Source organism: Pseudophryne corroboree, chromosome 11, assembly GCF_028390025.1.
Source record: "Pseudophryne corroboree isolate aPseCor3 chromosome 11, aPseCor3.hap2, whole genome shotgun sequence".
Classification (NCBI taxonomy): Eukaryota; Metazoa; Chordata; class Amphibia; order Anura; family Myobatrachidae; genus Pseudophryne; species Pseudophryne corroboree.
Window position 1 is genome coordinate 139,118,014 of NC_086454.1, and position 18,795 is coordinate 139,136,808.

Consider the following 18,795-nt stretch of genomic DNA (forward strand, 5'->3'; position numbering starts at 1 on the left):
GATCGGAGTGTGATTGACAGGAAGTGGGTGTTTCTGGGCGGAAACTGACCGTTTTCTGGGAGTGTGCGGAAAAATGCAGGCGTGCCAGCATAAAACGCGGGAGTGTCTGGAGAAACGGGGGAGTGGCTGGCCGAACGCAGGGCGTGTTTGTGACGTCAAACCAGGAACGAAACGGGCTGAGCTGATCGCAGTGTAGGAGTAAGTCTCGAGCTACTCAGAAACTGCTAAGAAATTTCTATTCACAATTCTGCTAATCTTTCGTTCGCAATTCTGCTAAGCTAAGATACACTCCCAGAGGGCGGCGGCCTAGCATGTGCAATGCTGCTAAAATCTGCTAGAGAAACCGAAAAACTCGGAATGACCCCCTATGTTCACTCCCTGTTTGCGGAGTAAAAACATCTCTGCCATCACCTTGGTGAACACCCTCGGTGCCGTGGAGAGACCAAATTGCAGGGCCTGGAACTGGTAGTGACAGTCCTGCAGTGCAAACCGGAGATAAGCCTGATGAGGAGGCCAGATCGGAATATGAAGGTAGGCATCCTTGATATCCAGAGACACTAGGAATTCCCCTTCCTTCAGACCTGAGATCACTGCTCTCAGAGACTCCATCTTGAATTTGAACACTCGTAAGTATGGGTTCAAAGACTTGAGGTTCAGAATCAGTCTAACCGAACCGTCCGGCTTCGGTACTACGAACAAGTTGGAATAGTACCCCTTGTTTAGTAGATGAGGTGGAACTGGAACAATTACCTGAGTCTGTACCAGTTTTTGGATTGGCTCTTGTGAAACTGGCAAGCATGATTTGAAGAATCTGTGAGGTGGGAGCTTTTGGAACTCCAGTCTGTAGCCATGGGAAATAAGATCTATGACCCAGGGAGCGTGGCACGAATTTGACCAGATCTGACTGATCCCAAGAATTGTAGTCGGGCTCCCACCTGACAGCCTTCCAGGCATTGCGGTCCACCGTCATGCTGAAGTCTTTGAGGAGGCAGAGCCTGAGCACCTGCTGTTGCTGGCTTGCGTGGTTTACCTCTTGCGCCGCTGGAGGACGTAGAAGCACCTCTGGATTTGCCCTTGAACTTGGCCGTCCGAAAGAACTGTAACTTAGAAGCTGAATATGTCTTCTTCATTGGTGTGGGGGGGGGGGGGGGGGCTGCGGAAGGAAGATACGTAGACTTACCTGCAGTAGCTGTGGAGATCCATTTGTCTAATTCATCTCCAAACAAGGCCTCTCCTGTGAATGGTAGGCCTTCCACGCCTTTCCTTGAGTCTGCGTCAGCAGTCCACTGGTGTAGCCACAAGCCCCTGCATGCCGACACTGCCATAGCGGTGGTGCGTGCGTTAAGCACGCCTATTTCCTTTATGGCTTCCACCATAAAGTTCGCAGAGTCCTGTATATGTGTTAGGGTCTCCTGCCCTGTGCTGCCACGTCGTCATGGCAACCGGGAGACAAGTGCTAGTGGAGTAACCTGAGCGCAGCTGATACTCCGGTTCGGGTCTTTTGCTGTGCAGTGGTTATAGGCTCTGTGCACGGCAGGGGATCCGGTGCTGGTTTTTGTGCTCACAGTCTGTGAGGTCTGAGTGGGGCGTGGACAGCACCTGCTTTATAAGGCCTCTTTTCAGGGTAAGCAGATGCTGCTGAATCTCTGTTGGTTAGTCAGTTCATGAAAGTTAGCCAGTACTGTGTAGCTTTGTATTTGTTTGTTGCTTACTGCAAATAGGCCTGGGGATTTGGTATTACACTCTGCCAATCCAGACCTAGCAGTAAGACTGGAGTCAGTCGTTTAGCTTGCTGGGGTTCTGTTATTACTCTGTGAACTTAGCAAGTTTGCGGCTGTATTCTAACACTTGCCTGTCTAATCCTGTCTCACTGTGCTAGGTGTCAGGGGTCAGTTTAGTGGCAGTAAGCTTAAACCTGTGCACTGCAAGTGAGAATCAGGATTGTGGAGGCTCTCCTTGTGTCTATCATTCCATCTCTGACCAAGGAGTTTACTGCCACACCCGTTGGTAACCCTTTAGGGTTTTGCTGTTGCCCTTAGCAACAGCATTTCGGGTTCTCTACGTATTAAAACACAACATCTTGCTTTTTACATCTGAGCAGTTCTAATACAAGGGAGATACCCAGTTCCTTAGCCTCTGGGCTTCTCTGTTCACTGTGTGTGTATTTTGTTACCCTATCACCTTCTGTGTACGTTATGTCATATTCCCCAGTTTGTCTGTGAGTCCATTTGTTTTGCATAACAGTTCAAACACCAGTACATTCCTGCAGACACTGGAGTGCATAACAGTTCTGACACTAGTACTTTCCTGCAGGCACTGGTGTGCATAACATATTCAGCAGCCTAATACTCCTGTTGAAATTTTGTGGGAATATGGAGCATACCCCTCAAAATACGTTGCAACAGGTGGTCGATCAGGTGCAGGTCCTGACTCGACAATTTAATGATTTGTCCATTAAAATGCATACCTCCCAGGCTGCTGGCGGAGCTCCCGCAGCAGCAGCACCTGCAGGGGTTAAGGAGCCGAAAGTAAATCTCCCGGATCGTTTTTCTGGAGATCGCTCGCAGTTCTTTTGTTTCAAGGAGAGCTGCAAGCTATACTTCCGGCTTAGGCCTCAGTCTTCTGGGTCGGAGATTCAGCGGGTGGGCATAGTGATTTCCTTGCTACAAGGAGACCCACAGGTCTGGGCATATGGGTTGCAGCCTGACTGTCCGTCGCTTAAAAGTGTTGATGCTTTTTTTACGGCACTGGGCATGTTGTATGATGACCCTGACAAGACGGCCTCAGCCGAGGCTCAGATTTCGATCCTTAAGCAAGGGCGAAGGCCAGTTGAGGTTTACTGTACGGAGTTTCGGAGGTTGGCCCATGATACCCAGTGGAATGACCCAGCCCTGAGACACCAGTACCGAAGAGGTCTTTCTAACCAGATAAAGGACCAACTGGTACAATATCCCTTGCCTGATAGCTTGGATCAGCTCATGCAGTTATCCATCCGGGTGGATAGACGGCTGAGAGAGCGTAGGCTTGAAAGGGAGACTGAGATTTCCTTCCTTCCCAAGGGAACCTCAGACTCTGAGGAATTTTCTGAGGAGCCTATGCAGATTGGGGCTACCCGCCTCTCCTCGCGTGAGAAGACGCGGAGGAGACAGCAGGGGTTGTGTTTGTACTGTGGGAATAAAGGTCATGTGGTAGTATCATGCCCAGAAAAGCCGGAAAACTTCAGGGCCTGAGGGTGATGGGAAATATCCTGTCAGGCCAGAAGTCAGAATTTCCCAAGAAGACTTTTATCATTCCGGTGACCTTGAAGATCCTCGGTCAAACTGTCAAGACTGAGGCCTTTGTGGACAGTGGGGCCGACGGGGTTTTTATGGACCGCCAATTCGCCCTAAAACACTCTGTTCCCTTAGTACCCTTGGCATCGGAAATTGAGATTTGTGGGTTAAACGGGGAACCATTATCCCAAGGTAAAATTACCTCTTGCACTAGCCAGATTTCTTTGTTTATTGGAGCCACACACTCTGAAAAATTGTCCTTTTATGTGACTGTCTGTACTTTTGCCCCATTGGTGTTGGGGTTACCCTGGTTAAGGGCCCACAATCCTCAATTTGACTGGGTCTCTGGGGAGATTCTTAGTTGGGGTACTGATTGTTTCAGGAGTTGCTTGAGCCTTCCAGTCAGGCTCTCGCAGCTAAGTTTGCCAGGATTGCCAGGGTGTTATGCAGATTTTGCGGACGTGTTCTCCAAAAAAGTTGCAGAGGTACTACCTCCCCATCGCCCCTATGACTGTGCCATTGATTTGTTGCCAAATGCTAAGCTTCCCAAGAGCAGGTTGTACTCCCTGTCACGTCCTGAGACTCAGGCTATGGCAGAGTACATTCAGGAGAACTTGGCTAAGGGATTTATCAGACCTTCACAGTCTCCAGTTGGGTCGGGGTTCTTCTTCGTGGGTAAAAAGGACGGTTCGTTGCGACCCTGCATCGACTTCAGGGAATTGAACCGTATCACGATTAAAAACTCATACCCACTGCCTCTCATTTCGGTCTTGTTTGACCAGCTTCGTACTGCCACCATTTTTTCTAAGATTGACCTACGCGGTGCGTACAATCTAATCCGAATAAGAGAGGGGGATGAATGGAAGACTGCCTTTAATACCCACTCAGGGCATTATGAATATTTGGTGATGCCTTTTGGGCTCTGTAATGCCCCGGCAGTCTTCCAGGATTTCATGAATGATGTGCTCAGGGAATATTTGGATAGATTCTTAGTTGTATACTTAGATGACATCCTAATCTTCTCCCATTCCCTGGAGGAACATCGGAAGCATGTACGCTTAGTCCTCCAGAAACTCAGAGACCACCGGCTTGGGGCGAAGCTGGAGAAGTGCGAATTTGAAGTTCAGCAAATCGCATTTCTAGGATATATTATCTCCCCAGAAGGTTTCCAAATGGAGGGTTCCAAGGTACAGGCAGTCCTGGATTGGGTGCAGCCCACTAGTTTGAAGGCGCTTCAGCGTTTCCTGGGCTTTGCAAATTTTTATAGACGATTTATCGCTGGATTTTCGTCTATAGTGGCGCCCTTGGTGGCACTCACTAAGAAAGGGGCGGATGTTGCTCACTGGTCTTGTGAGGCTAAAGCGGCTTTTGCCCGTCTCAAAAGGGCATTTGTTTCGGCCAAGGTGCTGCGACACCCAGATCCAGAGCGTCCTTTTGTGGTGGAGGTGGATGCCTCTGAGATGGGTATTGGGGCAGTGCTTTCTCAGATGGGAGTGTCTGATAATCGCCTTCATCCCTGTGCTTACTTTTCCCGTAAATTTTCGCCTGCCGAGATGAATTATGACGTGGGTAACCGGGAATTGTTGGCTATTAAGGATGCACTCGAGGAGTGGAGACACTGGCTTGAGGGGGCTAAGTTTGTGGTCTCAATTCTCACTGACCATAAGAATCTGGCATATTTAGAGTCAGCGAAGCGTCTCAATGCCAGGCAGGCACGATGGGCTTTGTTTTTTGCTCGCTTTAATTTTTTGATAACATATCGCCCTGGGTCAAAAAACATCAAGGCTGATGCGCTCTCGCGGAGTTTTGCTCCAATCCAGGAGACCACCGAGGAGCCGTTGCCCATTGTTTCCCCATCATGTATTAAAGTGGGCATTACCCAGGACCTCTTATCATTAGTCCTTAGAGCACAGGAGCAGGCTCCTCCAGACCTTCCGGTAGGTCTTTTGTTTGTGCCTCCTAGGTTAAGACAGCGAGTGTTCCTGGAATTTCATGCCAAGAAGTCGGCAGGTCACCCGGGTATTGCCAGAACTCGGGAGTTGCTATCTAGGGCGGTGTGGTGGCCCTCGGTGGCTAAGGATGTGGATCAGTGGGTTCGGGCATGTGACATCTGTGCCCGAAATAAGACTCCTAGAGGGGTTCCTGTTGGCCCATTACATCCACTCTCTATCCCATCTAAGCCATGGACCCACATTTCAATGGATTTTGTGGTGGACTTGCCCAAATCCTCGGGGATGACAGCCATCTGGGTTGTCGTTGACAGGTTTTCGAAGATGGCGCACTTCGTTCCACTGGTTGGGCTGCCATCAGCCAGACGCCTGTCTGAATTATTTATGCTGCATGTTGTGCGTCTCCACGGGTTGCCACTTGATGTGGTCTCTGACCGCGGATCCCAGTTTGTGGCCAAATTCTGGAGGGCATTTTGTTCCGATCTCCAGATTTCTGTCAGCTTGTCGTCAGGCTACCATCCGCAGTCTAATGGGCAGACTGAAAGGGTGAACCAGTCCTTGGAGCAGTTCCTCAGGTGTTATGTCTCCAAGTGTCAGACTGACTGGGTTGCTCATCTGTCCATGGCGGAGTTTGCCTATAACAACGCGGCTCACTCTGCTACAGGGATCTCTCCCTTCCTTTGTGTGTATGGGCATCATCCTAAGGCCAATTCTTTTGACCCCCTGGACTCCACGCCTGGTGGTTCCTCTGTGGTTTCGGTCCTTAGAGGTATTTGGCGGAAAGTGAAGAAAGCCCTTGTGTCTGTGTCATTAGTGACCAAAAGGGTTTTTGATAAGCGGAAAAGACCCTGCAGCTTCAAATTAGGAGACTTCGTCTGGTTGTCTACCAAGAATTTGAAGTTGAGACAGCCATCTCATAAGTTAGGGCCCCGGTTCATCGGCCCCTATAAGATCACCAGGGTTATCAATCCGGTGGCATTTCAGTTAGATCTGCCCCGTTCTTTGGGTATCAATAAAACATTTCATTGTTCCCTTTTAAAACGGGCGATTAGTAATCCTTCTTCCAGTGGAAGACCTTCCCCTCTTCTGATACGTGGCCAGAGGGAGTTTGTTGTTGAAAGGATTCTTGACTCCAAGGTGGTTCGGGGTCGGCTGTCATTTTTGGTGCACTGGAAGGGGTATGGCCCGGAGGAGCGGTCGTGGGTGCGCAGTTGTGATCTTCATGCCCCCAGACTGATACGCTCTTTCTTCTCGCAGTTCCCCGATAAACCCGGTGGTAGGGGTTCTTTGACCCCTCGTCAGAGGGGGGGTACTGTTAGGGTCTCCTGCCCTGTGCTGCCACGTCGTCATGGCAACCGGGAGACAAGTGCTAGTGGAGTAACCTGAGCGCAGCTGATACTCCGGTTCGGGGCTTTTGCTGTGCAGTGGTTATAGGCTCTGTGCACGGCAGGGGATCCGGTGCTGGTTTTTGTGCTCACAGTCTGTGAGGTCTGAGTGGGGCGTGGACAGCACCTGCTTTATAAGGCCTCTTTTCAGGGTAAGCAGATGCTGCTGAATCTCTGTTGGTTAGTCAGTTCATGAAAGTTAGCCAGTACTGTGTAGCTTTGTATTTGTTTGTTGCTTACTGCAAATAGGCCTGGGGATTTGGTATTACACTCTGCCAATCCAGACCTAGCAGTAAGACTGGAGTCAGTCGTTTAGCTTGCTGGGGTTCTGTTATTACTCTGTGAACTTAGCAAGTTTGCGGCTGTATTCTAACACTTGCCTGTCTAATCCTGTCTCACTGTGCTAGGTGTCAGGGGTCAGTTTAGTGGCAGTAAGCTTAAACCTGTGCACTGCAAGTGAGAATCAGGATTGTGGAGGCTCTCCTTGTGTCTATCATTCCATCTCTGACCAAGGAGTTTACTGCCACACCCGTTGGTAACCCTTTAGGGTTTTGCTGTTGCCCTTAGCAACAGCATTTCGGGTTCTCTACGTATTAAAACACAACATCTTGCTTTTTACATCTGAGCAGTTCTAATACAAGGGAGATACCCAGTTCCTTAGCCTCTGGGCTTCTCTGTTCACTGTGTGTGTATTTTGTTACCCTATCACCTTCTGTGTACGTTATGTCATATTCCCCAGTTTGTCTGTGAGTCCATTTGTTTTGCATAACAGTTCAAACACCAGTACATTCCTGCAGACACTGGAGTGCATAACAGTTCTGACACTAGTACTTTCCTGCAGGCACTGGTGTGCATAACAATATGCTGCAGGAGTAAAACAACATCCCCCATCGATAAGGAATCTAACCCCTCAATTAGGTTACCTGACCATTTAGCAATGGCTTTAGTGATCCACGCACATGCAATAGTGGGTCTTTGGGCCACCCCAGCAGCTGTGTACAATGCAAAAAGTATGTGAGCGGAACATAAAATAGCGCTTGGTGGAAACTGCCCTGAGGAAGAGTTAAACAACTCGAAACGCGTTGGCGGCATTCAGAGATCCATTTACCTGCATTTTAGAAAAACAGGAGAACCTCGCCAGGTCCAGCAGCCAGCGGTTTGCGTGAAGGGAGGAGGGAGGAATTCCGGAACCTTCCAATTTCGCCCTTTTCATTGCTCCATGCTGGGAGCTTGACACGGTACGGTTCCATCTTGTACTAAGTATAGCTGTCATTTTTAATCGAATAAGAATATTTTAATTGAAAAAGAATACTTTCATGTATTTTATAACTGAATAAATTCGTTTGTGTTCAAAATACTACACTATGGCCCTCATTCCGAGTTGTTCGCTCGCAAGGCGATTTTAGCAGAGTTACACACGCTAAGCCGCCGCCTACTGGGAGTGAATCTTAGCTTCTTAAAATTGCGAACGATGTATTCGCAATATTGCGATTACAAACTACTTAGCAGTTTCAGAGTAGCTTCAGACTTACTCGGCATCTGCGATCAGTTCAGTGCTTGTCGTTCCTGGTTTGACGTCACAAACACACCCAGCGTTCGCACAGACACTCCCCCGTTTCTCCAGCCACTCCCGCGTTTTTTCCGTAAACGGTAGCGTTTTTATCCACACGCCTATAAAACGCCGTGTTTCCGCCCAGTAACACCCATTTCCTGTCAATCACACTACGATCGCCGGAGCGAAGAAAAAGCCGTGAGTAAAAATACTATCTTCATAGCAAAATTACTTGGCGCAGTCGCAGTGCGAACATTGCGCATGCGTACTAAGCAGAAAAACGCTGCGATGCGAAGATTATTTCCGAGCGAACGACTCGGAATGAGGGCCTATATACGTTATTCTCTTTTTTTATGAACAACATCCTCCTATAAGGGAATTTTCTGAAGCACTCCGAAATTGGAGAAGAACTTACACCTAGAAGGAGGAATACTGCGAGTGAAACACAAGACTCTATTTTGGGACTATTAATTAAGAATAGAACGTGACTTTCTCTTAGAAGGTGGTAGCGCCTAAGGCGTATTCAATATCTATTGTTCTCTATTAGCTGTGTACAATGATTTGAGTGTAGTCTCAATTTTACGATCAGCTGTGTCTTTCATGGAGGCTGCACCAGGAACAGGCAATACAATTTTACGTGACAGCCTAGAAACTGATGCGTCAACTATCGGTGGATTTTTCCATTTTTTCCTATCCTACAGAGGAAAAGGAAAAGGTGAGAGCAACCTTTTAGCGATCTGAAACTTATCAGGATTAACCCACGGTTCTTTAAACACGGTTTTCAATTCCTTTGACGCATTAAAATAAGATTCCTCACACTCCTCTGACATCTTATCAAGAATATGCAGAACATCTCTGATAGCCTCTATAAGAGCCTCTATTCCCTGTGACAGAGCTGCTTCCCTCTCCTCCATGTCTGACCTGTCAGAGTCAGACTGCAGGATATGGGCCAGAGATCGCTTTTGCGGACAAATGGGAGGGGATTGAGATGCTGTTTTGGGGACTGAGTCTCTGTTCATAAACTCATCCACAGTCTGTTTTAAGTATTGTGTCTCTTTCTCATTGTGGGACAATTTTGTAAAAAGGGTGATAATTTCTTTAAGAGAATTAACCCACTCTGGTTCAGTCCCGCTATTCTGTGAACCCTGAGTACCCAGTAGTGAGCCCCCCACTCCGCTGTACAAGACACACACTCTTTGACACACACACACACACACACACACACACACACACACACACACACACACACACACACACACACACACACACACACGAACAGGTTAAGCTCAATTAACCCACAAGGAGCCCTTCAAGGAGACACAGAGTTGTTTGGAGCCAGCCCTTATCGCTAATGCCAAGCTTAGCTGAGTCGCAGACTAAGTACCCTGATAGGGGACTTAGTACACTAATAGTCGCTAACCCCCTGCTATGACCCCTGGTACCGCTGAGGTAATTTGGAGTCACACCGGAGGAGCTGCACGTCCCTGTCAGTCAGCGTCTGTGTCCACTGCACAGGGAAAATGGCGCTGGTGAGCTGCTGGATCCTCTCATAGTGAAGCCCTGCCCCTTCAATGGCGCGCTGTCTCCCCGCTTTTTTTTATACTGGCTGAGGTATATTTTGTGCTTAAAATGGAGCAGAACCGTTTTAAGGCTGTGTTTGCCAGTTTGGGTACTGTGTACAGTGTACTGAGACGCAGTTGTGTACTGTGTCTCGAGATGCATTTCACCCCGCTTAGAAGCCGCGCGTCTCCGTACCCTCGTGCCACCATTATGGCCGGCCCCTCGCTAACCGGGACGCCGGCTCAGTACTCACCACTCTTCAGTATTCTGGCTCTGTTAGGGGTGGCGGCGTGCTGCGGGAATGTACGCTCGCCGTGGTGGGGCTTGTGAATATTTACCTCCGTAGCTCAGTGTCCTGTCAGTGGAGAATGGGACCATTAACCCTTCAAGAGGTTGGGCCATCCCCCCCCCTCCCTCTCTCCTTAAGTCCAAAGAAGCAGGCAGGCTGGTGCCATCCAGCCCTGCCTGAAAATTACAAACAGAGAAAATAAATGCAGAAAACTCTCCAGGAGCTTCCTTCAGGTTGACCGTTTCCTCCGGGCACATTTTCTAAACTGAGTCTGGTAGGAGGGGCATAGAGGGAGGAGCCGGCCCACACTATCAAATTCTTAAAGTGCCCATGGCTCCTAGTGGACCCATCTATATCCCATGGTACTAAATGGACCCCAGTATCCTCTAGGATGTAAGAGAAAAATGGGTAGAGGGACACTGATTAGATCATTTGCTAACAAATTGACTTTCCCCTGAAGGAGCTAACGGAGTATGAAAAGGGGATCCTCACAGGCTGCACAATGTCATGTTTCCAGGGCGACGCTGGACTGGTATACAGAACATTCAGTAACCCCGATGGACTGTCCAGCTCAGAGTCTAGATCTTAACCCCACTGAGAACCTCTGGGATAAAGTGGAGCGATGGGAGTGTTCTGGACAGACCCAACCTCCGTCAGCAGGGGTGGATTGGGAACAAAAAGCGGCCTTGGAAAAATTTGTACTAGTGGCCCCACATGGGCAGCACCAGAGGTGTAAGGTCTAGCCATGGCAGCAGCACCCTCCCCCCAAGACTTTCCAGATAGTGGGCATGTCCAGCATCAAGGGGGAAGTTAAATAGAAATAACATTTTATATTATGAGCACATTATATGATACACCTTCAGAATTTAGGAAACTAAATCATTCTTTAGAAAGATACATTTTCTTGCTTGTTACATCAACCGTATCCCAATCACTATTCACTCAATCTTATACATCAGCCAAGAAGGCAGACAAAGCATACACTAGATCAGTGGTTCTCAAACTCGGTCCTCAGGACCCCACACAGTGCATGTTTTGCAGGTAACCCAGGAAGTGCACAGGTGTATTCATTACTCACTGACACATTTTAAAAGGTCCACAGATGGAGCAAATGATTTCACTTGAGATTCTGTAAGGAGACCTGCAAAACATGCACCGTGTGGGGTCCTGAGGACCGAGTTTGAGAACCTGTGCACTAGATCATCTGCAATCATTGGCAAAGTCATTTTCAAATTATTTTGCATCTTAATCATTATGTCTATAAAAAGGACCACATGTCCTCAAACAAAACAGGCCCCACGGGTGCGTCGGCCCACCGGGAATCTTCCCTATAAACCCTATGGCCAATCCGCCTCTGTCCATCAGTGTCACAGTTGGTCACTATGCTTAAAGCGGAATGGCAAAACATACCGCCTACTGTTGTCTAGGAATTTGTGGACAGTTTGCCAAGAACGGTGTTCGCAATAATCCCTACAAAGTACCAATAAAATCTTGTTGAACTATTTGCTGTCAGTGTCCAATCAGTTTTGTCTACATAGTGTATATAAGGTTCTGCAGCGGGGTACCCTGTGTTCTACAGGGAATACATCGGGGGTGTAGAGATGGATCTTGATCCAGAGGCACCAACAGGCTAAAGCTTTATATATGTAAAAAAACAAGCGCTGGTAAGTAACTTTTAAATGAGTCAGGACAAACAAACATATAGAGAAACAATATAACGTTTAGGCTCTTTTTTGTGGAACTCAACAAAGCCAGTGACGTCATCATCCAGCGCCGCGGCTTGCAACCGCCGCTCACCACAGTGCCCGTGCTGGGCGAAGAATGGAGAAGGGGCACTGCTGGTTAAGGTAAGATAGGGACAACGCTATACCACCAACGCACCCGTGTTTGTGCTATTGAATCCAACAAAAAAGAGCCTAAACATTATATTGTTTCTCTATATGTTTGTTCTGACTCATCAGCTAACTTGCTTGAAACTCTCAGCAACTGCTGAAACATTACTTACCAAGTAACAATGCAGTACATAACTAAACCAAAGAAGTACTGAACCAGATAACGGTTGCAGGAAAACGAAGCGCTGGGCATGCACCCAGCATCCTCTACGGACTACGAGAAAAGGATTTACCGGTAGGTAACCAAAATCCTATTTTCTCTTACGTCCTAGAGGATGCTGGGGTCCACATTAGTACCATGGGGATGTACCAAAGCTCCCAGAACGGGAGGAAGAGCGCAGAGGCTCCTGCAGGACTGATTGACTGAACTTCAGATCATCAGAGGCCAAAGTATCGAACTTGTAAAACTTTGCAAACGTGTTCGACCCAGACCAAGTTGCAGCTCGGCAAAGTTGCAATGCCGAGACACTCCGGGCAGCCGCCCAGGAAGACCTCACCTTACAAGTAGAGTGGGCCTTAACAGATCTTGGACACGGCAGCCGCCCAGGAAGACCTCACCTTACGAGTAGAGTGGGACTTCACAGAATTTGGACACGGCAATCCTGCCGTAGAATAAGTGTGCTAGATAGTGAACCTAATCCAGCGAGAGATCGTCTGCTTAGAAGCAGGACACCCAATTTTCTTGGGATCATATAGGACAAACAGAGAGTCCGACTTTCTGTGACGAGAAGTTCTCTTCACATATATCCTCAGAGCCCTCACAACATCCAAGGACTTTGATGTAATTGAGGAGTCAGTAGCCACTGGCACCACAATAGGTTGGTTGATATGAAATGCCGACACAACCTTCGGAAGAAACTGCTGACGTGTCCGGAGCTCAGCTCTATCTTCGTGGAAGATCAAGTAAGGGCTTTTACAGGATAAAGCCCCCAATTCGGACACATGCCTAGCAGAAGCTAAAGCCAACAACGTGACAGCCTTCCATGTAAGAAATTTGACCTCAACCTCCTGTAGAGGCTCAAACCAATCCGACTGGAGGAACTGCAACACCACGTTAAGGTCCCAAGGTGCCGTAGGCGGTACAAAGGGAGGTTGGTCGTGATCTGTTGGAGCAGGGTCAAAAACTGGATTGTGAGGTAGTCTTTTCAGACGAGGCCATGTCCATTTAAATGAGGCCACACCCATTTAGATGAGGCCACGCCCCCTTGCCGGGTGCGCGCGCAAGTTTTTTTTTATCTAGGCGTGTGGGGGGGGCACATTTTTTTATTGTCATGGGGGGGCGCATTTTTAAATCTCGCACTGGGAGCCAAATTGGCTAGAAACAGCCCTGGGTGTACGTGTTTCCTCCACATCCTCTGATCCCAAGAATTCTCTAAAGAATAAAAAGGGAATAGGTTCAAGCAATAGTCATTGCTCCGGACTGGCCAAGAAGGGCCTGGTACGCGGACCTTCTGGAGATGCTCCTCGAAGAGCCGTAGCCTCTACCTCTTCACGAGGATCTTCTGCAACAGGGCCCGTTCGTCTATCAGGACTTACCGTGGCTACGTTTGACGGCATGGAAGTTGAACGGCTGATTCTAGCCAGAAGAGGGATCCCTAAAAATGTTATCCCAATTATGATCCAAGCCAGGAAGGGGGTAATGTCTAAACATTACCACCGTATTTGGAAGAAATACGTCTCTTGGTGTGAAAGCATAACTTATTCTGTGGTGGAATTTCACCTGTGACGTTTCCTGCTTTTTATACATGCAGGTGTGGATGTGGGCCTACATCTGGGATCCATAAAGTTCCAGATTTCGGCCTTGTCCATTTTCTTTCAGAAACAGTTGGCTTCTCTCCCTGAGGTCCAGACGTTTTTGAAAGGTGTTCTGTGCATCCAACCTCCCTTTATGCCTCCCACGGCACCTTGGGATCTCAATTTGGTGCTGCAGTTCCTCCAATCGGACTGGTTTGAACCATTACAGGAGGTGTACGTTAAATATTTTACGTGGAAGACCGTCACACTGTTGGACAACGCTTCAGCAAGACGTGTGTCGGAGCTGGGGGCTTTGTCTCATAAGAGCCCCTATTTAATTTTCCACTAAGACAGAGCTGAACTCAGAACTCGTCAGCAATTTCTTCCGAAAGTGGTGTCTGCGTTTCACATCAACTAACCTATTGTGGTTCCAGTTATCACCGACACTTCCGCTACTTCAAAGTCTTTGGATGTTGTGATGGCATTGAAGATATACGTAAAAAGGACAGCTCGTCACAGGAAATCTGACTCGCTGTTTGTTCTACTGTATATGATACTTGTCAAAGTAGACAATTGCATGCTGGATCAGGCTCACTATCCAGCATGCTTATTCCACGGCAGGTTTGCCGGTTCCAAAATCTATACAGGCCCACTCTACTAGGTCGGGGGGGTTTTCATGGGCGGCTGAACGGGGTGTCTCGGCTTTACAGCTCTGCCGAGTGGCTACTTGGTCTGGTGCGAACACGTTTGATAAGTTCTACAAGTTCGATACTTTGGCCTCTGAGGACTTTCAGTTTGGTCAACCAGTTCTGCAGGAACCTCAGCACCCTCCCACCCGGTTTGGGAGCTTTGGTACATCCCCATGGTACTAATGTGGACCCCAGCATCCTCTAGGATGTAAGAGAAAATAGGATTTTAATTATCTACCGGTAAATCCTTTTCTCGTTGTCCGTTGAGGATACTGGGCGCCCGCCTGGTGCTTCGTTCTTCCTGCACTGTTACTTGGTTAAGTATTGTTGGTTCAGCTGTTGCTGTTCCTGTTTAAAGTTGGGTTAGCATAGCTTTCCTCTGTTTTGTGTGTGCTGGTTCGGAATCTCACCACTATCTTTATCTATCCATCTCTCAAAGTATGTCCATCTCTTCGGGCACAGTTTCCTAGACTGAGTCTGGTAGGAGGGGCATAGAGGGAGGAGCCAGCCCACACTATCAAATTCTTAAAGAGACCATGGCTCCTAGTGGACCCGTCTATACCCCATGGTACTAAATGGAACCACAGTATCCTCTACAGACTACGAGAAAAGGATTTACCGGTAGGTAATTAAAATCCTATTTACTGGGGACATCTTATTTGGGGAAGACCTAATTAAAAATTGGATCTGAATCGGCGGCTACTATGACTGCCTTTCTCCCAAATGCTACTCCTTCTGCACAGAAGGCAAAAGGTACCACTTTCCCCTGCTTTCGGCCTTAAGGGAAAGGCATACCAGAGATTGTCAAGTGCTCCCAACAACCACTAAGCCCAAGGCTTAACAATCCTGGGCTGCTCGTCAGCCTGTTTCTCATGACAAGCCTGCTGCATGATGGGACAGGCCACCCCCTAGGAGATCCCAGGGTGGGGGGCCGACTCCTACGATTCATCCAGGTCTGGTTAATGACCACTTCAAGCGCATGGATGCGAGAAGTTGTCTCACGGGTATGCAGTCTCTTTCAAGAGACGTCCCCCTCGCCAGTTCTGCACAACGGTTATCCCTTCAGATCCGTTAAAGGTGCAAGCTCTACAGATTTTTGTGCATTCCCTCCTGGATACAGGAGTGGTAGCACTGGTACTTCTGTCCCAGAGAAGCAGAGGATACTACTCAACCCTGTTTCTAGTCCCGAAACCTGGTGGATCTTTCCACCCTATTCTCAACCTCAGATCACTGAACAAGTTTGTGAGAGTGTCCAAGTTCTGTATGGAAACACTGCGCTCAATTGTACTGGCCATGGAACCCGGAGACTATATGGTATCCCTGGATATACAAGATGCTTACCGGCATATGCCTATTGCCATATCACATCAGCAATATCTACGGTTTGCTATTGGCAACCTTCACTATCAATTCCAGCGTCTGCCGTTTGGACTGGCCATGGCCCCTCGGATCTTCACCGAAGGTTATGGCCGTGATGATGGCTCATCTCCATCGCCAGGGAGTCAGGATCCTGCTGTGTCTGGACGATTTGCTGATTCTGGCAAACTCCCACGATGTCCTCCTCAGTCATCTACAACTGACGGTAAACTTCATACAAGCCCAAGGGTGGCTCATCAACTGGAAGAAGTCCTCGCTGGTCCCTGCTCGGAGCATGGTGCACCTGGGGGCACTACCGGACTCACACAGCCAAAGACTGGTTCTGTCTCCAGAAAATGTCCTGAAACTTCAGAACAGGATCAGATACTTCCTCTCTCGCCCAAGAGTGTCGATACACTCAGCGGTCCAAGTACTAGGCTTCATGCTGTCAGCTTTCGACATGGTAGAGTACGCTGAATTCCATTCCCGTCCTCTACAGAGGTTAATCCTTTCCAAGTAAGATGGCCTGCCTCATCGGATCAGGTCTCAAATGATCTGCTTGACTCCGGAGGTTCGTCTGTCACTGAGCTGGTAGCTACAGGACCAGCAGTTGAGCAGAGGCCGTCCCTTCTGGATCCCCAACTGGGTCTTACTGACTACGGACACCAGTCTGAGGTGTTGGGTCGCGGTGCTGGAGCAACACTCTCTCCAGGGTCGGTGGACCAAGGAGGAATCTCTCCTCCCGATAAACATTCTGGAATTGCGGGCAGTGTTCAATGCTTTGACTCTTGCCCTGTCTCTGATAAAGAACAGGCCTGTTTAAGTACAATCAGACAACGCCACCACGGTGGCATACATAAACTATCAAGGCAGCACTCGAAGCCGCATGGCAATGATGGAAGTGTCAAAAATCCTTCGTTGGGCGGAACGTCATCTGCCAGCAATATCGGCAGTGTTCATTCCGGGAGTCCTCAACTGGGAAGCGGACTTCATCAGTCACCAGCACGTGCACGCTGGAGTGGAGTCTTTATCCAGAAGTCTTCCAACTCCTAGCGGCGAGTGGGGCCTACCAGACATAGCCCTGATGGCGTCATGACACAATCACAAGGTTCCGGTCTTCGGGCCAAGGACCAGGGAATCTCAAGCGGCATTCGTGGACGCACTGGCAATTCCATGGAACTTTCGGCTGCCCTCCAGTGTCACTCCTGCCAAGGGTCCTGCGGAAGTTCAGATAAGAAGGATTTCTACTTCTAGTCGCTCCAGCGTGGCCCAGATGGCATTGGTTATCAGACCTGCAGGGTCTATCGACAGAGCGTCCTCTTCTACTTCCTCAGCGCCTGGACCTCCTTGTACAGGGCCCTAGTCTTTATCCGGACCTGGCCAGACTGGCTTTGCTCGGTCACGATGTAATATCAAAAAGGGTGGACAACAGGACAAAGCACCCAAGTCTGACACCCTTCTAGCAGAGCCAATAGCCAGCAGAAACAGGACCTTGGCTGTGAGCCATTTAAGGTCCACTGACTCAAGAGGTTCAAATGGAGACTCTTGCAGGGCATTCAGGACAACAGGCAAATCTCATGAAGCCACAGGAGGGACATAGGGAAGCTGAATCTGCAGTACGCCCTGAATGTATGAACGTCAGGTATAGATGCAATTCTTCTCTGAAACCACACCGACAAGGCAGATATGTGAACCTTGAGGTAGGCCAGACGAAGTCCCAAATCCAGGCCTTGTTGCAAAAAAGCCAGAAGTCTGGAAGTTCCTTTGGACGCCGGGTTCTCATACCCGCTAACAGTGGCGTAACTACTACCTCGCGGTGGCTTGGGGGCGAGGGGCTGCGGGGGCGCCACTACTGATTTAGCGCAGATTGACATGCGGACGAGCTTCCGCATGTCAATCTGTTCTCACCAACCCTCCCTGCTGTAAGGAGGGACACGGAGGGCACAGCGCGCACCTCTCCTGTGTCCCTCCTGCGTCTCCGGCAGGTCTAATAAAGGAAGTGCCGTTCGTGAGCTCCGATTGGCTCACGAACCGGCACTTCCTTTAACAGACCCGCCGGAGACCCAGGAGGGACACAGCAGAGGTGCGCGCTGTGCCCTCCTCTGTGTCCCTCCTTCACAAAACAGAGGGGGAGCGCGGGGGGGGGGGGGGCACGCACTGGGGGAGCATATGTGGCACTGAGGGGGCATATATGGCACAGGGAGGGTGTATGTGTACCTGGCACATGGGGGGGGGCTATATTTAGCACTGGGAGCACGTGAGTACCTGGCACTGTGGGGGAATATCTGGCACTGGGGGCATATGTGGCACCGGGGGTTTATATGTGTACCTGGCACATGGGGGGGGGCTATATTTGGCACTGGGGGCATGTGACACCTGGCACTGTGGGGGAATATCTGGCACTGGGGGCATATGTGGCACTGGGGGGGGTATATGTGTACCTGGCACATGGGGGGGTATATTTGGCACTGGGGGCACGTGAGTACCTAGCACTGTGGGGGAATATCTGGCACTGGGGGCATATGTGGCACTGGGGGGGTATATGTGTACCTGGCACATGGGGGGGCTATATTTGGCACTGGGGGCATGTGAGTACCTGGCACTGTGGGGGAATATCTGGCACTGGGGGCATATGTGGCACTGGGGGGGGGGGGGGGCATATGTGTACCTGGCACATGGGGGGGCTATATTTGGCACTGGGGACATGTGAGTACCTGGCACCGTGGGGGAATATCTGGCACTGGGGACATATGTGGCACTGGGAGCACAGCCCTAGCAACAAGCACTACCCCCTAGCAACGAGCATGACACCCAGTGCATGAAACCCCTGGCAACGAGCATGACACCCTGAGCATGAAAACCCCTGGCACCGTGCATGGAACCAAGAGCATGAAACCCCTGGCAACGAGCAGGTAATTTAAAAGTAATTAGAAGCCTTACTGTAGGACTTAATGTGTAATGGGCATTATGGTGTGTGGCATAATGTATCACGGACATTGCGGTGTGTGTCATAATGTGTCACAGGCATTACGGTGTGTGGCATACTATATCACGGGCATTGTGGTATAATGTCTCAGGGGCATTGCAGTGTGGCATAATGTATAACGGCATTGCGGT